This window comes from Rana temporaria, chromosome 11 (genome assembly GCF_905171775.1).
Source record: "Rana temporaria chromosome 11, aRanTem1.1, whole genome shotgun sequence".
Taxonomy (NCBI): Eukaryota; Metazoa; Chordata; class Amphibia; order Anura; family Ranidae; genus Rana; species Rana temporaria.
In genome coordinates, this window is record NC_053499.1 from 31,528,203 (window position 1) to 31,554,525 (window position 26,323).

At 43.4% G+C, this 26,323-nt stretch overlaps 1 protein-coding gene and 1 non-coding gene across 3 annotated transcripts in view; both read right to left on the minus strand.

Annotated features, from left to right (window-relative positions):
- The window catches only part of ELP4 (elongator acetyltransferase complex subunit 4), a 372,514-nt gene that overhangs the window by 156,012 nt on the left and 190,179 nt on the right, over positions 1 to 26,323 (minus strand). The window lies entirely within an intron of this gene.
- LOC120918141 lies at positions 437 to 569 on the minus strand. Its single transcript, XR_005744349.1, has one exon. It is a non-coding gene; the product is annotated as a small nucleolar RNA ACA64 (small nucleolar RNA).

The window sequence follows — 26,323 nt, forward strand, 5'->3', positions numbered from 1 at the left end:
TCCTCCTTCACTTACCTCATCCTTCCATTTTGTTTTTAAATGTCCTTATTTCTTCTGAGAAATCCTCACTTCCTGTTCTTCTGTCTGTAACTCCACACAGTAATGCGAGGCTTTCTCCCTGGTGTGGAGTGTCATGCTCGCCCCCTCCCTTGGACTACAGGAAAGTCAGGACGCTCTCTATGTTGCAGATAGAGAAAGGAGCTGTGTGTTAGTGGGCGTCCTGACTCTCCTGTAGTCCAAGGGAGGGGGCGACACTCCACAGCAAAATGGAAGGATGAGGTAAGTGAAGGAGGACGGCACTAAGGTAAAGGAAGCTATTTAGGGGGGAAAAAATTGTACATTTGCAACCCCTTTAAGTAAGCAAAATAGTCTCCAAACTCTGGCCAGTTTGTGGCCTTAAATCAGTACATGCCAATGTGTTAGAGGCACGCCAATATTATGTTAGAATATGGGTTTTATTACGCACACACAAGGTTATGGGTAATGAGCTTTGACACTCCAATATTTATATAGGCACAGTGATCTTACCAATTGGCTACAGGATAAACCAGTGGCATTTTTTCACCGTGCCACAGAAAATAAAATTGTATTTTAATACTTAAAGCGGAGATCCACCCTAAAAAAAAAAAAAAAAGCCAAAAAGGCTACAAAAAATTAGGAAAAATAAAATAAAATTATACTTACCAGAAGTGAATGTTACCATTGTTATCATTACAATTTTTGTCTAATCACTTTAATAAATCAACATGTTAAGATATTGAAAAAAAAAAGTTTCTATATGCACTCTGTCATGTTATGCATGTGTAATACCCTTTTGCTTTTTCAATAAAAACAAAATAAAAAAATAAAATATAAAAATAACAATAATGGTCCATTCGCACAAAGACGTGCAACACAATGCACACACTTTTGTGCATTGATTAACGCTTCTTTAGGTAGATTATTAGTTTCAAATGGACTGTCAATGTACCTCAATACTAGTGTTAATTTAGCCGACTAAAACATTTTAGTCGACTAAATGAATACGATTTTAGTCGACTAAAACTAAAACAATTGAGATGACTAAAATACGACTAAAACTAAAATGGCATTTTACTCAAAAGACTAAAGACGTTATTCAGGTCATGGAAAAAAACAACGTTTTTCTTGACGCGATTCCTCTCAAGCCTGCCTTGCATACACACGATCGTGATAAAAAATGCTCGAGCAAAGCGCGGTGACGTAAAACACGCATGGCGGTACTATAAAAGGGAAAGTTCCAATCGAATGGCGCCACTCTTTGGGCTGATTATGCTAATTTCCCGTCTCATAACTAAAATAAATAGCTTTCGAGCATGCAGGTTTTTTTCCCGGTCGTTAAAGCCTACACGCGACCGTTTTTCATGATTCGAAAAAACGACGTGAAAAACGACAAGAAAAACTAGAGCAAGTTCTAAGGGCCAGATTCAGGTAGAAGTGCGGCGGCGTAACGTATCGTAGATACGTTACACCGCCGCAAGTTTTCATCGCAAGTGCCTGATTCACAAAGCACTTGCGATGAAAACTACTCCGGCGTAAGCCCGCGTAATTTAAATGGGCGTGTGCCATTTAAATTAGGCGCGCTCCCGCGCCGGACCTACTGCGCATGCTCCGTTTCGGAATTCCCGCCGTGCTTTGCGCGCAGTGACGTCATTTTTTCGAACGGCGACGCACGTAGCGTAATTCCGTATTTCCGGACGGCTTACGCAAACGACGTTATTTTTTAAATTTCGACACGGGAAAGACGGCCATACTTTATACAGCAATACGATTGCTGTGTAAAGTTAAGGCACCAAAAACGACGACTAACTTTGCGACGGGAAACTAGACTAGCGGCGACGTAGCGAACGCGAAAATCCATCGTGGATCGCCGCAACACCTAATTTGCATACCCGACGCTGGTTTACGTCGCAAACTCCCCCCAGCGGCGGCCGCGGTACTGCATCCTAAGATCCGACAGTGTAAAACAATTACACCTGTCGGATCTTAGGGATATCTATGCGTAACTGGTTCTATGAATCAGTCGCATAGATACTCTGAGAGATACTCCGTCTTATCTCCTTTGTGAATCTGGCCCTAAATTTTTAATGCCCATTTTTCTCGTCGAGAAAAATGCTCTGGAGCCTACACACAATCGTTTTTCACGACCAATTAAAAAAATGGCATTTTTCTCGTCATGAAAAACAGTCGTGTGTACGAGACATAAGACTAAAACTAAATTAAAATAGGACTTCAAAATGAACACTGTTCTGTAGTGCATGTTCATACCCCAATAACATAAATAAAAGCATATTCGATTTTTTTTCCCAGGAGTATATAATGGGTTTGGAAATTGTAGAGAAATGTTAACTAATGCATTATAATTTAACTCATTCGATTTTCGTCGACTAAAATGTACTGGAGATTTAGTCGACTAAATACGACTAAAACTAAAACAATGGCAGAAGACTAAAATGGGACTAAAACTAAAATGCCATTTTAGCCCTAAGACTAAAACTAAATTGAAATTTGCTGCCAAAATTAACACTGCTCAATACTTGAAAAAATAGGTCCTGTGCAATCTTTTTTAATTCGGGGCAAGCAATGCACAAAAAATACGTATTACATTTGTATGTTGCAGCCCACTGTAAATAAGCAATGGGGTTCAATGAACTTTGAATGTCAACACACATCTATAGAGGTGTCAGGACACATGATATACCATTTTGTTTATTAATCATTATACAGTATTTTTTTTTGTATGACCAGGATATTTCACACTTATGTGTTTTCCAGTCCATGTACTGCCAAATAAGTAATGTTTTCCTCTTTCCTGTTCATAGGAAGAACGATCCATTGATACAACCCTTATGCCTGAGAGGAACAAAACACTACCTAGTAACCTTTAATATTATCCTTGTGATCATACTGGTTTCAAAGCATCACACAGTGTGCAACGTATCTAGCACTCTGCAGACATAAAGGGCTGCAGCATGCTGTTCACCCAGTGTGCCAGCACTAGCAGGGCGGACAAGCACTTACTGTTGAAATTACTTTCTGGTCCCTGATGTGTGCTTCCAGCGCACTATCAATTATTCATATGTTTCTGAAAGATTAATAATTAATAGATTTTTATTAATTGCACATAAAAATTGCTTTTAAGACAATCCGTTTAATTTTGAGTTGGTAAAACCTCTTGTCTCCCTGGTTATCATTAGATAACAAGCTGTTCAATTTTTAACATTTCAAATGATTCAGGGGATGGGTAACTTTGTATTTAGGGATTGAGATGCTTTAAAGCATACCTATAGTCTTGACACTTTTCTTAAAACAGGAGCTCCCTAAGCATTGCATACACAGAGAAAAGGAAAGAGGCAAAATACTATCTAGGAATTCCTGTCCCCAATCAGGGTCGGCACCTCCACTAGGCGAAATGGGCAGCAGACTAGGGCACGCTGCCACCTAGAGGGCGTAGCTACGGACCCATGGAGCTGCAGAACACTGCACAAGGGCCCGGCTGGTAGGGCCCGGACTTTTGACAGCAGGTGTGAAGAGTGGGGGCAGTGAAGGCAGCAAGGATCCTGGATGATACCCCGCCTCCAGCTACTGAGCTATCATCCCCACACTGCAAGCGGGCAGCCAGCCCAGAAGATGAAGACCGCGGGAGAGCAGTGAGGGTAGGAGGTGCAAGCACCGATAACCTGGGAGGGGGAGGACCTCTGAAGATGCGGGCACAGCGCCCCGAGCGCCTGACAGATCCCGGGGGCACCTAAATGCATTCAGCCTCCTGGCCCGAAGGACAGGCTGACCTGGGAGCAGAGAAGAAAGATGGGTGGGAGGCATAGGTAGCCAGGAACCACTCCATCTTCAAGACCCACCTAAAGTAGCAGAGCACCTCGATGACCACGAAAACGGGTCCTGTCTATTGCTGGTCATCCTGCTAAATGGTACTGTATCACGCAGACCTTCCATCAGACAGGGCTAGGGGGTCTCTCTCTATCCCACCTCTCTCTGTCATCCCCTCCCCGCTCTGTCATCCCCTCCCGCACTCTGTCACCCACCCTCTCTCTGTCATCATCCCCCTCCCCTCTCTCGCTGTTACCCCCTTCTCTCTCTTTCAGCAAGGTTCTCTAACAAACCTTGGAGAACTTCACAGAACAGCTGTATTTATACTGAGATTAAATTACACACAGGTGGACTCTATTAACTAATTATGTGACTTCTGAAGGCAATTGGTTCCACTAGATTTTAGTTGGGGGTATCAGAGCAAAGGGGGCTGAATTCAAATGCACGCCACACTTTTCAGATATTTATTTGTAAAATATTTTGAAAACCATTCATCATTTTCCTTCCACTTCACAATTATGTGCCACTTTGTGTTGGTCCATTACATAAAATCCCAATAAAATACATTTATATAAAATATGTGGAAGAATATATATCGGCCTAAAATTATAAAAAAAAAAAAAAAAATTCATTAAGAATTGGGGGATAGTTAAAATTTTAACAAGTTAAAACTATTGTTTTTTTTTTCTTCTCAAAATTGACTTTTTTTTGGGCTATACACATGCCACCAAAAGAAAGCTCTATTTGTGGGAGAAAGAAAAAAGGACGTCAATTTTGTTTGAGGAACAGCGTCGCACAACCGGGCAAATGTCATTTAAAGCGACGTAGTGCCCTATTGCAAAAAATGGCCTGGTCATTAAGGGGGAAAATCCTTCCGGGGCTGAAGTGGTTAAATAATTTTTATGGGATTGCAAGCAAGTGCGCCTTCTTCCTTTGCTTTCTTTCAGTACTGTTTTCTGTGAGCTGAAGTAAGCAGCAAGGCCGATCTAATATGCAGTCTGAAGAAGTCTAGTGGCGTTATCTTTTTTGCATGGACTAGCATGAAGAGGAGTCTATGTTGAGCTTGCTGGTGAATTTGCACCGAAGAGGGTCTTCTCCCAGTTGCGGATGGTATTTTTTTTTCGGGGGGAGGCTTGTTTGCCTCCCCCAAGGTCGCTGGTAGAGTGACACCACCCGATGTCCTTACCTTGGATGTGGGCGGTGAGAGAGTGGCAGGCTCGGGGAAAGCTGCTCTAGTGCCCTCTCCTGGAGCAGCTTCCGTTGTGTCTCCTCTCTCCTACTCCTAGGTTCTTCTGACATTTTGGCCAATCGGGAAATAGGTTTCATACCTGCTTCCCGATTGCCTGGGAGGAAGATCAGTGTTGAAACAACAAATTTTCATTCGCTGTTGCAACACCAAGGTGGGCTCCAGATTCAATGCTCTGCGTACCGAGTCCATCCTATTTTGAAGCCTATTAGAGCCTATGGCTCTAATCAGGTGCTTAAAAAAACAAAACATGGCCGCTTTAATTCATAAGCCCGGAAACCTGAAAGGGGCAGGACACATGAATAGTGGGGGGGGGGGCGCTGTGGCAGTTGATAGATTTAAGCTATGCATGAATCTATCCATTGCATACAGAGGGTGGAAGGGGACAGGGGGGCGGTCCTAATGGATGGGCCCCTGGTCTCTCCTATCAGTAGCGCTGACAACAGAGTTTGCTTTAAATAGGTCCTTCTTAAAAAAGGTTTCAAGTCTCCTTCACATTAGGCATTGTTGCATTCATTATTACAACTCGATACTATGCATTAATGCACACTGTATCAATGCAGCCCTTTAAAGTGCATGTATAGGGATTTTTTTTTTCACTTTGAATAGAGTAGAGAGCTCTCCAATTACTTTCTGTCATGGTCAAGCACAAGGAAGTGAGAGCAAATCTCTAAAAATTTAGGAATTTTCATTTTATACAGTGGTTACCTAAAAAAGTGACCCAATTGGAGGATTTCCCCTCTATTTTTATTCTGGGGGCAATTTAAAGGTAAGGATTTTTCTTTACTTTCAGTCGCAAACACAGTGGTCACCAGGACAAAGACAGAGTAAATCTCCCTAATGGGGACACAGACAGCAATAAATATCTAGTGGGGCACTAACACTTCACTACTTAATCCAATCCAGCAATGACTGGCAGGGTTGAGGACGATGTTTATATGTGTCATGTGCGATGGAGAAATAAAACGTGTTTTTTACAGAATCTGTACTAGGTCCTGGAGCCAGGAGACTTTGTAGAGCTTTGAGAGGGATAAAGCCTCCATTGCCAGGTACACATCTTGCCTAGCAACTAGATCAAATTATTAGTCAGCTGTATGTAGGTCTTTTGTTTTGGGAGCGAACTGAGGCTAACTGAGTGCCGGTTCTAGCCTGTCTGGCCATCGCCAGAAAGTTATAAGTAATCGACTGTATAGAGACAGACTGGTGTGTCTGGGTGGACAAAAAGAATAAGGAGGCTGAAAACATTAAACTTAATTTTGTGAGATGGTGAGAACCACTGCATGGACTATCCTTCCGAAAAAGAACATTTGTTATGAATGAATAAAAGGGGGTGGGAAGCTCTAAAAAGCAAGCAGGTGAGTGGACAGAGTCTTCGAAGCTCTACAGTTAAAGTTAATGAAAGAAAATAAATACCTCCTCCTCATTGGCTTACCTTTAAATAGGCTAACCCCTATTCAGTCCATCATGAATGCTGCTGCCAGTCTCAACCACCTTACAAACCCCTCAGCATCTGTTACCCATCTCTGCCAAACCCTCCATTGGCTTCCACTTATTCAACTAATGAAATTTAAATTACTAACAATAACTTACTAAGCCATCCACAACTCTGCCCCCAGTTACATCACTAGCCTAGTCTCAAAATCCCAACCAATTTATTCTCTTCGCTCCTCCCAAGACCTCTTGCTCTCTAGTTCCCTTCTCTCCTCCTCCCATGCTCGCCTTCAGGACTTCTTCCAAGCCTCTCCCATCCTTTGAAATTGCCTACCACAATCTGTCTGACTATTACCAACTCTATCCAACTTTTGGGCGATCCCTGAAAACTTCTCTTGCTTCCACCTAATAACTGTACTTTTATTTTCTCCATCAGCTCACCCCCCCCCCCACAATTTATTACCTTTTGTATCACTTGACCCTTCCTTCTAGATTGTAAGCTCTAACAAGCCGGACCCTCTGATTCCTCCTGTATTGAATTGTATTGTAACTGTATTGTCTTCCCTCACGTTGTAAAGCGCTGCACAAACTGTTGGTGCTATATAAATCCTGTATAATAATACTGACAATACTTTTTATTAGTGTAGCAAACCACATGCCATGAGTGATGTGTTGTAGCGTGGGTACATTGCCTGTCACTGTAACAGTGCGTTAGGATGTCATTAAAAATAAATAGCATTGCAATGCACCAGGATGAGTGCTATTGAGCATTGCATGCTAAAACATGCATTTTACCGTGGCACAAAAGATCTAAATGGGCCCTGAATGTGACTGGTGATAACAGAAGCAGGACAGACATTCAGTTATGTAGTGTAGTCCTCAGGAAGTACAAATAATGTATCAATGATCAAACATTTTGTTGTCTACCTCTTCAGACATGGGTTCATTTTAATACGTAAATTACAATGCAAAGAAAACAAAAGAAGATGGCCAGTCTAAAGTCTCGTACACACGATCAGTCCATCCGATGAGAACGGTTCGAAGGACCGTTGTCATCAGTTAACTGATAAAACTGACTGATGGTTCGTCGCGTCTACACACTATCGGTTAATTAACCGATCGTGTCAGAACGCAGTGACGTAAAACACAATGACGCGCTGAAAAAAAGAAGTTCAATGCTTCCAAGCATGCGTCGACTTGATTCTGAGCATGCGTGGATTTTTAACCGATGCTTTTGCATACGAACGATCGGTTTTGACCGGTTAGGTTTAAAGCAAGTTCTCATTTTTTTGAACGAAGGCTAAATAACCTATGGGGCCCACACACGATTGGTTTGGACTGATGAAAATGGTCCTTTAGACCGTTCTCCTCTGGCGATCCTATCGTGTGTACGAGGCCTAAGGTCATTTGTGTTCTATCATCTTCTAAAACTGGTTAGAAACTTATGAAAATGCCCAAATAAAGGAAGCTACAAATGCTGGGTCCTAGAGCACAAATGCAGTAAAAATGTTTAATAAGTTTTGGATAGTACAGAGAAGTGTTGGAGCCTCTGTCAGATTTATCCCTTGTGTCTCTATCATGGAGGTTTCCCTTAACTCCCTGGGAGGACATCAATTGATGGGACATCTCTCAAATGAGACCTTGCTACTTGGTGACTCAGGTTAACCCCTGAACTCTTCAAAGCCACCAAGAACCAATTTTCTTAGTTTCAATTTAAAATGCATTTTATTCTGTTAAGATCTTCCACTCAGATTTTATCTCCGCCGTCAATGTCAGTTGTGTTGAGTGGGTGTGCATACATTAGCTAATGAGTTTGAACCTGCCTAAAACAAAGGTGTTGCAGTGTTTTAAGACACACTATTTGCATGTCATGATTTAATGGAAAACAGCAGAACCTGCACCTGCATTGCCAGCGCTTGGAGCTCTCCAATGAGTGGCAGTGACCTGTGTAGAACTTCAAAAGAGGATCAAGCGTAGAAGCACACAATAGCTCTGCAACTGGTACATCGCATTGTATAACAATGGTAGAAACATTATAAATTAGCAGTGGTTGAAGAGAGTGACGCCGCTACAGCGATTCTGTCACATCATGTGCTGGGGTGGTGGGAATCACAGCTTGCAACTACCAGGCTTTTAAAATAAAAGCTTCCTCTTCTTCTATGACAGCAACGTTAAATCACAAGTTTCTACAGTTGTAATTCTTTCTACCTGGAATGCACGATGGGCATCGTGTATTAAATGTGAATGGAAGAACTGCACTTGCAACCTATAGCATCTATTTTTTCTTTCTTTTTTTTGGTAATTTGCACCAGGTTACTCAAAGTTGACATCTATTTGCTAGAGGCAGAAAATCTTTTATGACACATTGGGGGTGCAAACTATGTGTGCAAAGTGCACTTGAAATTGCACTGAAAGTGCAGATAAAAAACAGCATTTTAGCGTGCACATGATTGGATAATAAAATTTCAGATCTACCCCTCAGATTTACAGCGACTGCACTTTTTCATGTGCACTTTGGACTTGTAGTGCAAAGTGGATTTGCCTTTCATAAATAAACCCCCATTGTCTATTATTGTTTGTTGCATTATAGGCAAAGGACTGACTCAAGATATTTAGGATCATGTGACAATCTCAGTGTGTATGGTCAATATAAGATAATGAAGTATTGAAATATTGATGGGAATTTTAAGGTGCATATACTAGTAAATAGATCCAGAGATATACATGTAAAAGAAAAACAAACACTTTATTTTAACATTGGTTAAAAAAAAGTTTAAAAAACATTTTATCGGGGGGTACGTGTAGTACAGTCCTTATGGATACAGCAAGATTGATGTGGTCAACATGTTTCACCCTTTAACAGGGCTTCCTCAAGGGATGCTGTCCACTTAGAAACAAAAGCCCCTTAATACATGCCCTTGCTGTATTAATCCCAAAGCCAGGTAAGGATGAGAGAAGTTCACATCGTCCCATCTTATTATTATATAGCAATGTTTAAATTTTATCGAAGGTCCTGGCATTACGTTTAGCCATGGTTATTCTGTCTCTCATCCACTCTGACCAGTCCGGGTTTATGCCAGGCAAAGGAACACATGAAAATATAAATACATGCATATTTACAATCACATTGCTGTTGTTATATTGTTAGATGTGTTGAAAGCCTTTCAAGGTGCGCTGGGATTTCTTTGGCCCTAGGTTCCTCCAGTGGGTCAAGCTCTTATACTGGATGTCTCAAGCCAGGGTTTGCACCAACGATGACATATGTGCTCCAATTCTTCTTCTGAGATGCACTTGGCAGGGTTATATCTGGATCCTCATATCTGGATGGGTTACCAGCTTTATTTCAAACATTATTATAGGTCAAAGAGGACTTCTAAAGAATCTTGGGACTACTGGTGAGCTGGGAAAAATCCTTTACCTTTCCTATAATAGCCCTCCCCCTTCCATATGACCAGCTTTTCCAATTACAAATTACAGATAATCTGAAGTACACTATGGGCCAAATCCTCAGCCAGGCGGCGTAACTTAACTTTCAGCAGTTAAGTTACACTGACTTAAAGTTTTTACCTAAGTGCCTGATCCACAAAGCACTTACGTAAAAATTTCAAGCCGTGTAAGTTAAGTGCCGCCGTCGTAAGGCGTTCCTCCTCTCCGGGGGGCGTTTACAATTTAAATGAGGCGCGCTCCCGCGCCGGCCGTACTGCGCATGCGTGTGACGTCATTTTCCCGACGTGCATCGCGCGAACGTAATTGACGCCGGGCGGCTTTGTGGATTGCGACGGGACACTAAAGTTGCGACGGGTGAAAAAAAGACGCGCCGGGAAAACAAATAATTTAAAAAAAAAATGACAGCGTCGCTCAGCATGCATTCCTGAGAGGGAGAACTCCATGCCAATTTTCAACGTAAAAACCGGCATGGGTTCCCCCCCCCCAGGAGCATACCAGGCCCTTAGGTCTGTTATGGGTTGTAAGGAGACCCCCCCTCCGCCGAAAAATCGACGTAGGGGGTCCCCCTACAATCCATACCAGACCCGTATCCAAAGCACGCTACCCGGCCGGTCAGGAATGGGAGTGGGGATGAGCGAGCGTCCCCCCCCCTCCTGAGCCGTGCCAGGCCGCATGCCCTCAACATGGGGGGGTTGGGTGCTCTGGGGCAGGGGGGCGCACTGCGGGCCCCCCCACCTCAGAGCACCCTGTCCCCATGTTGATGAGGACAGGACCTCTTCCCGACAAACCCTTGCCGTTGGTTGTCGGGGTATGCGGGCGGGGGCTTATCGGAATCTGGGAGTCCCCTTTAATAAGGGGGCCCCCAGATACCGGCCCCCCACCCTAAGTGAATGGATATGGGGTACATCGTACCCCTATCCATTCACCTGTAGGCAAAAAGTAAAAGTTAATAAACACACAACACAAGGGTTTTTAAAATAATTTATTATTCTGCTCCGGATTCCCCCCCTGTCTTCGTTATTAGCTCAATTACCAGGGGGGGCTTCTTCTTCCACTCTCCGGGGGTCTTCTTCCGCTCTCCGGGGGGGGGCTTCTCCGGACTCCGGGGGGCTTCTTCCATCTTCTCCCCTCTTCCGCTGTTGACTCGGCGAACCCTGGTTCTTCTGCAGATGTCCGGTGCCTTCTTCTTCAGCGCTGGCTGCCTGCTATGTTTGTGTGTGAGCTCGATTTCAAACAGGCAGCCGGCGCGGTCTTCTGTGACGTCATCTTCTTCTCTTCTGTTCTTCTCCCCTCTTCCGATGTTGACTCGTCGCCTGTTGTCGCTGTAATGATGGAAGCGCGCCTTGCATCCCATTTATATAGGCATCACCGTCCCATCATGCTCCGGTAGGTACCCACGTGGTGGGTGCACGTGGGTAGGCACCCACCACGTGGGTACCTGCCGGAGCATGATGGGACGGTGATGCCTATATAAATGTGATGCAAGGCGCGCTTCCATCATTACAGCGACAACAGGCGACGAGGCAACATCGGAAGAACAGAAGAGAAGACCCTGACGTCACAGAAGACCGCGCCGGCTGCCTGCTAGAAATCGAGCTAACACACAAACATAGCAGGCAGCCAGCGCTGAAGAAGAAGGCACCGGAGAGCTGCAGAAGAACCGGGGTTCGCCGAGTCAACAGCGGAAGAGGGGAGAAGATGGAAGAAGCCCCCCGGAGTCCGGAGAAGCCCCCCCCCCGGAGAGCCGAAGAAGAAACCCCCCCCCGGAGAGCGGAGAAGACCCCCGGAGAGTGGAAGAAGAAGCCCCCCCTGGTAATTGAGCTAATAACGAAGACAGGGGGGGCATCCGGAGCAGAATAATAAATTATTTTAAGAACCCTTGTGTTGTGTGTTTATTAACTTTTACTTTTTGCCTACAGGTGAATGGATAGGGGTACGATGTACCCCATATCCATTCACTTAGGGTGGGGGGCCGGTATCTGGGGGCCCCCTTATTAAAGGGGACTCCCAGATTCCGATAAGCCCCCGCCCGCATACCCCGACAACCAACGGCAAGGGTTGTCGGGAAGAGGTCCTGTCCTCATCAACATGGGGACAGGGTGCTCTGGGGTGGGGGGGCCCGCAGTGCGCCCCCCTGCCCCAGAGCACCCAACCCCCCCATGTTGAGGGCATGCGGCCTGGCACGGCTCAGGAGGGGGGGGGACGCTCGCTCGTCCCCACTCCCATTCCTGACCGGCCGGGTAGCGTGCTTTGGATACGGGTCTGGTATGGATTGTAGGGGGACCCCCTACGTCGATTTTTCGGCGGAGGGGGGGTCTCCTTACAACCCATAACAGACCTAAGGGCCTGATATGTTCCTGGGGGGGAACCCATGCCGGTTTGGAATTTACAAATTGCCGTGGAGTTCTCCCTCGGGAATGCATACCAAATGCCGTCGCTTGAATGGGCCTTTACAAGGTGTGACTAACTTTACACTTTGTAAAAGCAGCCCTAGTTTTACACCAGGCAAACTAACACTTACGGCGAAAAAACTAGGCACAAAAGCTTTGAGGATCGCCCTAAGTGCTAATTTGCATACTAGAAGAGGCATTTCGACTCGAAATGCCCCCAGTGGCGGATGCGGTACTGCATCCTAAGATCCGGCAGTGTAAGTCCCTTACAGATGTCGGATCTTCTGCCTAACTTAGGAAAACTGCTTCTGAGGATCAGTTCCAAAGTTAGAACCAGAGATACGACGGCTTACGCCGGAGTATCTCTTTTGTGGATATGGCCCTATATTACCAAAAGTATTTGGACGCCTGCCTTTACACACACACACACACATGAACTATAATAGCATCCCAGTCTTAGTCTGTAGGGTTCAATATTGAGTTGGCCCACCCTTTGCAGCTATAACAGCTTCAACTCTTCTGGGAAGGCTGTCCACAAGGTTTAGGAGTGTCTCTATAGGAATGTTTGACCATTCTTCCAAAAGCACATTTGTGAGATCAGACACTGATGTGGACGAGAAGGCCTGACTCACAGTCTACACTCCAATTCATCCCAAAGGTGTTCTATTGGGTTGAGGTCATGACTCTGTGCTCCTAAACCTTGTGGACAGCCTTCCCAGAAGAGTTAAAACTGTTAAAGCTGCAAAGGGTGGACCAACTCAATATTGAACCCTACAGACTAAGACTGGGATGTCATTAAAGTTCATGTGTGTGTAAATGCAGGCGTCACAATACTTTTGGTAATAAGTAAATATAGTAAATCTTTGGTTTATGGTCCACAATGGCCTTTCTAAATATTCACCTCTTAAACTCAATCCTATGCTTATGCAAATGGGAGCCAAACTCCAGGTGTGGATCTCCCTTCACCTCAATCCTATTGACATAGTTACATAATTGGTGAGGTTGAAAAAAGGTCCATCAAGTCCAACCTGTGTTTGTGCTTTTCCATAGTATATCCCTGTATGTTGTGGTCGTTTAGGTGCCTATCTAATAGTTTTTTTAAATTATCGATGTTCCCCACTGAAACCACTGCTTGTGGAAGACAATTCCACAACCTTACCGCTCTAACAGAATAACCAGTTAGAAGGACTGACCGACCATAGACAATAAAAGTACATAGAAAATCCTGATAAGGATCTGGTCTTGATATTTGGCAGTTTCCACAAAAAAAGATTTAATTCAACTGAAATTACAATACGCCAGATAAAAGTTTCCCAAATAAATTAGTTGTTTCAGTTTAACGATTTTGGAAGCAAGTTTGCTTCCAGCACAAATAATTGCTAGTACCCAAATCTCAAACTGAGCATCCAGCTGATGTCTACAATAAAGTGGCAGGTTAAAAGATACTAAAGTTTAAAATCAGTTTAGACTAATCCCATATTGAGTGCAAAATTATAGCTTGTCATCAAACACAAGCTGGCAATCCAGGGGCCAGATGGGGAACTGGATGGGAAAGAGTTCATGCAGGTGGGAAAGAGGCAGAGAGTCAGAGGAAGAGATGACTGCGCCTTCTGCTGGTCGCCACCTCGTCGGATGTACTTGGTTATCTGCTTCTGCAGAGCTAAATTATTTATAATCCCCATGGTAATCTATGTAAGATGACCCACCCTGAATAACTCCTTATAGACATTTGCAAACCCAGAAACCTTGTGCCCCATTTTTCCTGTAAGCTTACTGCTTCAAACAAGCAATGGCCACAGGAAAACATAAGGGACAACTGTAAGCAGGTCAGTAATGTAATCCCAATCAAATCTCACAAACTTAAATGCATTATTTACATTTTCATAGTCACTTTCAATCTTTTCAAATCTGCTGTTTTCATTCAAATATTACCCAGTAATCCTGCCATAAAAATCCCTTTCTGGTACTTCCTATTATAGGGTGACAACTCCCAACTGTGCTCCTGTTTTCATCCAATCACACAGGCTTCCAGTGGACTACAAGTGGTTGTTTCAACACACATTACATAGTTATCACCATCAGGACTGTGGCCCACTCAGATGCCATACAACCATTGATGGAGATTATACATGTATAGAGGAAGTGGCAACAAAAACGCTGTAGATGCAACAAAGGATGAAAATAGTATTTCATATTTATGAAATACAGTGCTTTAAAAAAAGAAGTATGAGATATGTAAAATAAAAACATTAAATACTCAACTTGGTGGATGTAGCATCGATCCGATCCTGCATCTGTCCCCCGCCGGCTCTGCACTGATAACTTAGCAAAGGCCACAGTTCACAGCATTTTGTGAGCAGAGAGTCGGGGACTGTCCTCTCTGCTCTGCAACTGCAATAATAGGCTGGGGAAGGGGTGGTAGAGACTGGCTCAGGCTCTTGGCGGATCATTGAGAGCCTGAGTCAGATGCTGGTCCAGGCTTCTGGGTGGATCCCGACCATATACAAATGCCGACCATATACAGGTGCATCTCATAAAATTAGAATATCAAATACCGTATTTATCGGCGTATACCGCGCACTTTTTCCCCCTTAAAATCAGGGGAAAGTCGTGGGTGCGCGATATAAGCCGATCCTCCTCAGAGACAGCCGATCCTTGCCGTCTCTGAGCGCCGCCGACAAAGCCCGAGCCGAGTGTACTGTGCACTCTGCTAGGCTCGGCCACGCTCGGCTCCGCCCGCAGCCACGCGAGAGGAGCCGAACACACCGGAAATCCGGCTCTGCGCAGCTCGACCGAGGCGCCAAATTCAACGCTGCAACCCCCGGCAGACGGACGCAACGGACACCGACAAGGCTGGACGGACCAGCAGACGGACGCGACGGACACCGACAAGGCTGGATGGACCCCGTGCAAGGCCGCGGACGGACCCCGTGCAAGGGCGCAGACGGACGCCGGACAAGGCCGCCGATGGATGCCCGGCAAGACAGCAGACCAGACGGACACATTGTTAGCTCTCACATGGATGCACTAAGCACGCTAGACACTAAGCCATGAGGAGGTAGAACAGTCAAAATACCTGCGTAACAAGGTAATGAAACTTTACAAAGATGGAAAATAATATGAAAAGCCTTGAATATGCCAGTCAGTACTGATTTAATCATTTAAAGCGGGGGTTCACCCTAAAATATCTATATACTGTTATATCCAGCATACTGCTGACATCAACAGTATGCTGGATTTTTTTTTTTTCGGGCTGTACTTACGTTTTTTCGTTGTTTTCACCCGGCTTCCGGGTTCTTGCTCCCCTGGGGAGTAGGCGTTCCTAAGACGACGCATAGATGATTGACGTGCGGGTAAAGCGCATCATCGCCTTCCGAAAATACCACTCCCCGTAAGGAAGAAGACCCCGAAGTGCTGCTGAAGACAGGTAAGTGTACACATTGAAAAAAAAAATTACAACGCTACAAGCCTTTATTAAGGCTGCAGATAGGTTAGCAAAAAAGTTAATTTTGAGGGTGAACCTCCGCTTTAATAAGAAGTGGAAAATTAGGGGATTTTCTGATACCAAGCCAATGTGAGGTAGACCAAGAAAGATTGCAGCCACAACTGGCAGAAGAATTGCACAGGATACAAAGAAAAGCCCACAGGTAACCGTAGGATAAATGCAGGCTGCTCTCCAAAAAGACAGTGTGGTTGTTTTTAAAGCATAGTTCCACCTTAAAATGGAACTTCCGCTTTTCAAATCCACCGGTGTCACATTTGTCACCTTTCAGAGGGGAGGAGATACCTGTGTAATCCAGGTATTTGATTCCACTTCGGAGTATAGATAGCCGCAGTATCCGCGGATATCTACGCCATGTCCTGCCTCTCCTCCATCCCCCCTGCTGTCTTCTGGGAGACACACTGGTTCCAGAAGACAGCATGGACGAGGGAGCTTGCACATGCGCAGTACGGAACCAGGAAGTGAAGCTGGGTTTCACTTCCTGATTCCCTTACCGAAGATGGTGGCGCCTCCACCTCAGAGCCGAGGGACAGATCGGCTTCGGGTGCCGACATCATGGGCATCATTTGACAGGTAAGTCTGCCACAATGAGCAAATGATATGCTGTGCATACATGTACATCATGGCAAACACTCTGGTTGCCAGCAGCAGTTTCATTCTGCTTTAAGTGGCCTCTACCCAATACTGACCAGTTATGTTCATACAAGACTGTAGTAAGGATATTGGACAGGAAGCTCCTCCGTGGGGCAGGGATAAATGCTGATGATTCAACATCAAGGAAATAATAAAATATGAAAAGATTAGGTTTCCAGAAAATCTTTGTAATTAAACAGAAACTGTCAAAATAAGTACATCCAAATACAATGGAAAGATAATAGTAAAATAAACGCAGCTCACAACATTGACATTTTTTTTGAATCGGTATTATCATAGAACATTGAATCACAGTGGATTTAATTTTGTTTTTTGACACTAATCAACAAAAATAAACTATTTTATGTCAAAGTGAAAACAGGCAAGTTGATATAAATTAATTAGAATGAAAATGCAAGGTAACTGATTGCATAAGTACAGAGAGAAGTAATTTCTGTTGATAATTGCCAATAAAAAACAAAGATAAACTCACTGGGATATAATTTTATATTGTTTGTAACCCGGGGACCGCCTGCACTATGTTTCTCCTCTTTTCTTGAATTTCTTTAGACTGAGGCATGACGAGTTGCTTTTTGAGATCTTTTAGCATGACTCACTGTCAGACAGCTTCTATTTAAGTGATTTCTTCATTCAACAGGTCTGGAAGTAATCAGGTCTGGGCGTGGCAAGTTAAATATAACTCTGCTTTGCAAAAAATGTAGTTTATCACAAGACAGGGAGGCAATTACTTTTCCACATAGGGCCAGGCAGGTTTGGACAGCTTTTTTCCTTTAAAGCGATTGTAAAGTCTTGTTCCCCACCTCCAAAAAAAAAAAAGATGTATACTTACCTGCACCCGTCGCACTATGGTGGCCTGGGAAATCAGCGAACCAGAGAAAGAACTCGCCGGTACCAGAAGAAATGCATAAAGAAAACCAAGGGACAAGTGGTCCCCCGGCAATCTCTATGACTCTCGGAGGCCCGGGAGCGACGTTAAGAGGTCAGTCGAAGTAAACAAATCCGGGGACTCGGCTGAAAAGCCTGAGATCCTTAACCACTTGCCTACTGGGCACATACACCCCCTTCCTGGCCAGACGAGATTTTAGCTTCCGGCACTGCGTCGCTTTAACTGACAATTGCGCGGTCGTGGGACGTGGCTCCCAAACAAAACTGACGTCCTTTTTTCCCCCACAAATAGAGATTTCTTTTGGTGGTATTTGATCGCCTGTGCGGTTTTTATTTTTTTGGGCTATAAACAAAAAAAGAGCGTCAATTTTGAAAAAAAAAAACCACAATATTTTTTACTTTTTGCTATAATAAATATCCCATTTTTTTAAAAAATATATTTTTTTTCTCAGTTTAGGCCGATTCGTATTCTTCTACATATTTTTGGTAAAAAAATCGCAATAACCTGGTTTGCGCAAAAGTTATATTGCCTACAAAATAGGGGACATAATGATTTTTTTTCTTTTTTTTTTACTAGGAATGGCGGCGATCTGCGTTTTTTTTCGGGACTGCGACATTATAGCGGACACATCGGACACTTTTGACACATTTTTGGGACCATTCACATTTATACAGTGAACAGTGCTATAAATATGCATTGATTACTGTATAAATGTGACTGGCAGGGAAGGGGTTAACCACTAGGGGGCGGGGTTAAATGTGTATCCTGGGTGTGTTCTAACTGTGGGGGGAGGGGGGTGACTGGGGGAGGTGACCGATCTGTGTCCCTATGTACAAGGGACACAGACCGGTCTCCTCTCTCCCTGGCAGGACGCACTGTGTTCCCAGTGACGCGACGGGTGCGCGCGCTCTAGAGGCTTTAAATGACAGGACGTCATATGACGTCCTGTCGGAACAATAGAGCATTCCGCCCGCCGTCATTTGACGGAAGGCGGGTGTTAAGTGGTTAATTTATCTGATGATGCGTACACGCGATCAGTCCATCCGATGAGAACGGACCGATGGACAGTTTTCATCGGTTAACCGATGAAGCTCACTGATGGTCCGTCGCGCCTACACACCATTGGTTAAAAATCCAATCGTGTCCAACGCGGCGACAAAAAACACAACAACGTGCTGAGAAAAATGAAGTTCAATGCTTCCGAGCATGAATCGACTTGATTCTGAGCATGCGTGTTTTTTTTTAACCGATGGTTGTGCCTACTAATGATCGGTTAGGAATCCAGCGGGTAAATTTAAAACAAGTTGGCTTTTTTTTAACCAATGGTTAAATAACCGATGGCGCCCACACACGATCGGTTTGGACTGATGAAAACAGTCCATCAGACCATTGTCATCGGTTTAACCGATCGTGTGTACGCGGCATCACTCTTTCCACCCTTGAGGAGAGATGTGGGGTCCTATAGACCCCACATTTCTCCATAAAAAGGACCCATCACGCACGATTTCTATTACAAGAGATGTTTACATTCCTTGTACAAAAAGTGATGATAAATTATTATTTTAAAGGGAAAGTGTAAAAAAAAAAAAATTAAACAAAAATAAACAATAAAAAAATTTAAATAAAGCGCCCCCATGAGCTCTCACGCAGAAGATCGCGCCAGCATATGTAAACGACGTTCAAACACCACATGTGAGATATATCACCGTGAACGTTCGAGCGAGAGCAATAATAAGAGCCAAAGGCCCTCCCCTGTAACTCTAAACATGTAACCTGTGAAAAAAGCGCCGCCTATGGAGCTTTTTAAGTACCGAAGTTTGGCGCCACACCACCAGTGTGTGCAATTGTAAAGCGCGACATGTTAGGTATCAATTTACTTGGCAGGGCAAATGAAAGGCGGGTTAATCTCGCGACCTTCCTCCGTAAATGGTTATGTCTGAGGTGGAAAAAAAAAAAAAAAAAAAAAAAAATTTACTTGGCATAACATCATCTGTCACATTATACAAAAAAAATTGGGCTAACTTTACTCTTTTTATTCACAAAAATGTTTTTTTTTTTCCAACAAAAAAAATTGCGTTTGATAATTTACTGTGCAAATACTGTGTGACATAAAAAGTTGCAATGACCGCCATTTAATTCCCTAGGGTGTCTGCTAAAAATGTTATATATATATATATCAGGGCTCAAAATTTCAAGTCCTGAGCTACTAGCCAGGCCTCAAGAGTTACTCGCCACCAGTTGCCCCACCTAATTCATACACTGCCCTGCGCCTAATTGCACCCGTAAACACGCCCTCTTAGATTATCTCATGGAATGACAATGTTTTATGCAGAATCAAGTTACAAAATTAAATATTACCAACAACAACTTTAACAAAATGGGACAGGGCACGGGGGGCAGGCCAGAGGGACAGGGCACTGGGGGCAGACCAGAGGGACAGGGCACTGGGGGCAGACCAGAGGGACAGGGCACTAGAACTGGGTCTCTTCCCCATTCTCTTCCTGTCTCCTCTGCAACTCCCATCCATCCTCTCTCTCTCTCCCATTCATCTCATCATCAGGAGCCTGTGTGTGCGGCTCCACGCTTGCTTGTCCCCACTTGCCCCTTTTATTCAGGCTGGCAGAGAGGAGAGGAGCTGCAGCACAGCGGGAGGGAGTACAATCAAGCGCTGAGATCCACACAACTGCACAGCCATTGACATCATAGCACAGCGCACACTGACAGCGCACAGCACACATTGAGACCAGTCTGTTCACAGTGCTCAGGCTAAACTGTTGGACACTTACATAGAGCACAAGGAGAAGAAAACTGCACAAACTAGAAGGCTGCCGCTCTCATGTCAGGGCAACTTTCAGTGAGCGCTGCACCGGAGTGGTAATTTTTCCAATCCTCCACCTCACTCATTACTTTCTGCTCTCCAGCTACATTGGTCGGGGCCCGGGGGAGGGGGGCAGCCTCAGAGAGGTCATACTGTTAGGTCCCATGGCTTAATGAGAATTGTAAGTAGAGCACCTGTGTACTGCTCTGCCCGTGCGCGGCTCACCAGACTACTTTTCCCGAGCATGCACCTTTCCTCTTCGGCCGTCAATCTCATCGGGACTCTAAGTGTAGGCATAGATTGGAGGGAGATTGGTCATGCAGCCCTGTCATCACTCGCCCCCAGCATAAATCCACTCGCCAAATGCTAGTAGGCGAGTGGAAATTTTGAGGGCTGTATATATAATATGTTTGGGGATTCAGAGTAATTTTCTAGCAAAAAAAATATGATTTTTACATGTAGGAGAGGCGTGTTGGAATTTGCATGGTATGGAAGTGGTTAATAAATAAAATCATCATTTAAAAACTGCATTTTGTATTTACTCGGGTTGTATTAAATATCGAAATTAATTTAGGTGTGACAAATATGCAAAAAAAAAAAAAAATCAGGAAGGGGGTAAATCTTTTTTTACAGCATATATATATATATATATATATATATATATATATATATATATATATATATATATATATATATATATAAATAATGTAGTTAATAGCCAATTTACATAAAAAGAGAAATGCTTACTGACTGTGCATCTACGATTAGCGCCAACTGGAGGTCTGCTTTTACATACAGTTGGAGAGAGCTGTGATATTGGCTGATACCCAGACCCATCCAGAGCGGGAGAGCTGTCTTTCCCCCACTGTTTTCACATGAGTTCTGGCTGCAGACCTACACCGGCTCCCAGACTTCCAGAAGGCTCCATCCCAGGAACTCTGCAATACCATTTGCTTTGCTGATCTTAATCTCCCTAGACTACCAAGCAGTGGCTGCTCTATGCTGAACTGGCACTTGCTTCTCCAAGTGAGCTATTAAAGTTGTAGGTCAATTGTGGCACAAACAACTCTTAAGAAGCTTTCAGCTGCAGCGTACAATTTGTCGGCAGAATTAAATATTAATTCTAAGTGTTACTTCTCGTGGCTAAGAGCTTCATTTTCCCATCGCTGGTCTGCGGCAGCCAGAAGTTACAGGGCCTAATCTATTTTTACTCTCATTTAGTGCTATGGCTCAGTAAATATAGTACCTGTGCAGCAATGATCCTGGTATGACAGAAGTCACGGTGTTCTGGACACTCTGACAACAAAATCTTTAAATTGTAGTTTAATAGCACTGAGAAACATATTCACATTATCCGTACATTTAGACAAGAAAAATATTTCTAATATATTTTCTAAACTATAACTGTTAAAATTCAAATTAGATGAGCTGATCCATGAAAAGATTGAAACTAATGTTGCTAAAGTGCTTCTATGAGCAAAAATATACGCCTGTCCAACGGGAAACCTGCATCACTTTTACAGTAATCTTCGTGTAATGCCAGCATTATTTTCAATCATCTATCTCTACCAGAATATAAATCCCGATGAAGGGGTATTTTGTGAGTCCTAAAACCACACAGGATAGATTTTCTGACGCGTGTGAAAAATAAACTTTTGCTGGACATACACTATACAAAAAAACAAAAAATCAGATAAAATTTGGTCATTTATACAGTTTGTTAATTTTTCGGCCAGGTAACGGGCACAAATCGATGGAAACGTTTTTAAGCCCAAAAAAAGGACAAGTTTGGAAATTTTCTGCCGAACGAACGATAAATTGAAAGGTTAATGTGTTTCTCGTCCAAACCGTTTTCACTTGGTATATGTGAAAAAACGAACAACAAATTAATACATTTAACAAAAGAAAATATTCCCCCTGGGTGGGACTTTACAGGCCAAACACCGTGGTGATATAAAACATGGTCTTTAACCACTTAAGCCCCGGACCAAAATGCAGCTAAAGGCCCAGGCCAGGTTTTGCGATTCGGCACTGCGTCGCTTTAACAGACAATTGCGCGGTAGTGCGACGTGGCTCCCAAACAAAATTGACGTCCTTTTTTTCCCCACAAATAGAGCTTTCTTTTGGTGGTATTTGATCACCTCTGCGGTTTTTATTTTTTGCGCTATAAACAAAAATAGAGCGACAATTTTGAAAAAAAATCTATATTTTTTACTTTTTGCTATAATAAATATCCCCCAAAAATATATAAAATCTTTTTTTCCTCAGTTTAGGCCGATACGTATTCTTCTACCTATTTTTGGTAAAAAAAAAATCGCAAAGAAGAAGGGGAGGATCTGTGCATACAGGATCAAACAGCCTTTTTACACAATGCAGAGGATTAACCCCTTAGGTGAGTATAACAAACATATTTTACTGCATATACAGACTGATTTTACTGTTGTGTGTTTAGTAACACTAAGTACTTTCTCATTTTGACTACCTCATAGGCATGTAGGGGAACCAGGAGAATAGCTATGGGCACAGAACATGAACAGGAATGTTTATTGAAGATATTGTGTAAATTGTTCATTGTTACTTTGTGAACAATTTCAGTAAAGGATGTTAATGGTTTTTCAACTTGACCTGGTCTGAAGTTGCAATACATGTATGGTGTATCACAAAGAACAGGGCTTAAATCAGGAGAAAGATCAAGACCCACCTCTTTTGAGTCCAAAGGAGAAATGAACAACGAGCGCCCATAGGCGATTCAGTTCGCATGTGTAGCGCTATATACATTTTTCACTTACCGTATTTATTCGAGTATAACGCGCACACGTGTATAACGCGCACCCCTAATTTTCGATTAAAAATCGGTATAAAATCATTGTAATTGCCAAAAATAATTTATTGTATTTATTGTATGTCCAGCCATGTCCCCCGTATGTCCAGCCATGTCCCCCGTATGTCCAGCCATGTCCCCCGTATGTGCAGCCATGTCCCCCGTATGTGCAGCCATGTCCTCCGTATGTGCAGCCACCTACTGTTAATCACCGCGGCGCGGGGAACATTACAGACAGCGTTCGTTTGAACAGCTGTTTTCCCCGCCGCGCATAGACACTCCCCCTTGCTCGCGATTGGACAGATCCGTCCAAGGGGGAGTGTCTATGCGCGGCGGGGAAAACAGCTATTCAAACGAAAGCTGTCTGTAATGTTCCCCGCGCCGCGGTGATTAACGTTGTAGTGGCGTTGGTGGCGGCAGCAGCGGCGGCAGTGGCGGCGGGGGAGGGAGGGGGAAAGTATTCTATTCTAGTATCGGCGGTATTAGCGGGAGTACGAGTACTCCCGCTAATACTCGGTATCGGTCCCGCCACTGCCACCCCACCCCAGTCCTCGTTTATAACGCGCACCCAAACTTTGATTTATTTTTTGGGTATAAAATTTTGCGCGTTATACTCGAATAAATACGGTACTCACTCACTCAGGGGACAAAACAAGTTAGGGAATATGCAGTACAGATGTCAAACATGGAGGAGGTTATATTGCTGCTGCTAATGACTACCGTACTAGTGTAAAGTACATAAGCAGCCAAATGGTCGTGAAGCAGTGACTTGGCAAAAGGTGACAGAGGTCCTGGTAGTGAAGGAGCTTTTATGCTTCGGCTTCTTCCCTAGCAATTGGAACCCCAATATTGGGTCCAATATCACAGCACAGGGCGACCAAGGGACCCAGCCTGAGAGTCAAGGAAGATGGATTGACACATACAAATCAATGTCACTGGGAGTGAGGCGACGGGTTACTGGACTGGTGGAGTTTAGAACTGGCTCAGAAATTCTACACAACTAAAGTGAGAGAAGAGTTATGAAGTGTATAACAGTTATCTGTAATGCATAGAGTGTAATAAGGAACTGATATTTGGGGTGAACAATGTCAAGAGTAAAGATGTTGGGCCCAGGATTACCAGGAGTTATTTATGTATAACTTGTGGGGAAGCATTGCTTTTAAGTTGAAGTGTTACCTTAAATGCCAGCCTTGAGTTGTATGGCAGCCTCAGTGCACCCTTTGGGGGCATTAGCGAATACTTTCCCCAGGTCCCCAATTGGGTGCAGTAAGCCCAGCCCACAAGCTAGTGGATAAAACCACAGAAGGTGTCAGTGGATACAGGCACCCGACATACACCTGAAAGTGTGTAGGATGTTAAAGATTCTGTTGGTGGCTTTGCCAAATAACCGAGGAACGAGTGGCATGACAGGCACGCATGTCTGCTTTAACCACTTTAGCTCCGGAAGGTTTACCTCCTTCATGACCAGGCCATTTGTTGCGATACCGAATTGTGTTAATTTAACTTTAATTTAATAGCGCGGTCGTGTGCCGCTGTACCCAAATAAAATTGATGTCCTTTTTTTCCCCCCACAAATAGAGCTTTCTTTTGGTGGTATTCGATCACCTCTGCAGTTTTTATTTTTTGCACTATAAACAAAAAAAGATAATTTTGAAAATATTTTTTTTTACTTTCTGCTATAAAACATATCCATAAAAACATATGCTACATGTTTTTGGTAAAAAAAAAAAAAATCCCAATGAGCGTATATTGATTGATTTGTGCAAACTACATGATATTTTTATGGGGGTTTTTTTTGCGCCCAGAACCGGAAATGAGAATGACGTACAGGTACGTGATTATGTGCTCAAGGGCCGCCCTACCGCAGTACATGTCCGTGGGGCAGTTAAATTCGATTTTTTTTTTTTGTCGTTTTTAAATTGAAGTCAGAATCGCATAAGAGAGCGGAAAGAAAGTAAACAAAACCAAAAAATGTTTTGGCATATAGATAACTGTTCAAGTCTAAATGAATGCTGTGTATTCCTGGTGCTTAGTAAATGTTACAATAGCAAGATACATTTTTAATATCCATTTATTATATACAATATATATATTTATATATGTGTGTTTTCTGTGCAAACTAAATTACATACACAATAGACAAGCTATTTTTTTTTCTTGCTTCATTATTCCCTCTTGGAATAAAAAAAAAAAAAACTTTGGCATCTTCATTAACCATCTTCCAAACTCATCTGTTTAGTGAACAGTTGTGTCCACTCCTGGACATTGGGTATTAATGCAGTGAACAGAGTCCGGTAGCCAAACAATCCATATGTCTGAACAGATGACTCTGTCTCCATACTGTGTTGGGACACAGACCCACTATTTGGTTTTTCCTTCTCAAATAGAGGGAAATCTGATGTTTGGTTTAGAATATACGGCATCTGTGCCAGTGAATTACTTCATGGCTAGTATTATTTTTTTACCATTATGTTAAGCATAACAAATATTATGGCATTGAAATAGGTGAATGCCAAAAAGTACTACAGACATTTCAAACAAACATAATGTGAGAAGCATTTATTTGGCTTTAAATACCAAAAAGAAACTGCGCTACCAAACAAATTGTGCTAGAACCGAATTGAAATAAAAAGCAGCAACTCTACCTTGAGATACTATACAGAGTCACCATACAATTACATTAGAAAGAGTCGCCCTTACATGTGAAATAAATAAACCAATATGAAAAGTAAAAAAATATATTATATAAAAAAAAATGTGTTCAAACGGTTTTAACCATGTGATTCACCTCCATCACCAATAGGGAAAACGTTCAAATTGTGAAGCCACAACCAGATGAGTAAAATACACATTTACCAACTGACAAGTGACTCTCTAACTAAAGAGAAGCCAAACAAGCTTGCACCCAGCCTTGGATTCCCTAAGGCCCCTCTCACACTGGGGCATTTTTCGAGCGTTATTCGAGCGAAGCCTCACCTGCAATCCCAATGTGCTGGTAAAGCACCGCTAAGACCCTAACGTTTTAGGGCATTTTTGCAGTGCCTCAGTGTGAAAGGGTAAGGCGTTTTTACAGCGCTTTCAATTTATTTCAATAGAGAGGGGCGTTTTTTGGAGCGTTTTTTTCAGCGCCCAAAAGCTGCTCCAAAGATGCTGCTTGCAGGACTTTTCTCAACGCCCCGCCAGTGCAACGCCTCAGTGTGAAAGGGTAAGGCGTTTTTACAGCGCTTTCAATTCATTTCAATGGAGAGGGGTGTATTTGGAGCATTTTTTTCAGCGCTCAAAAGC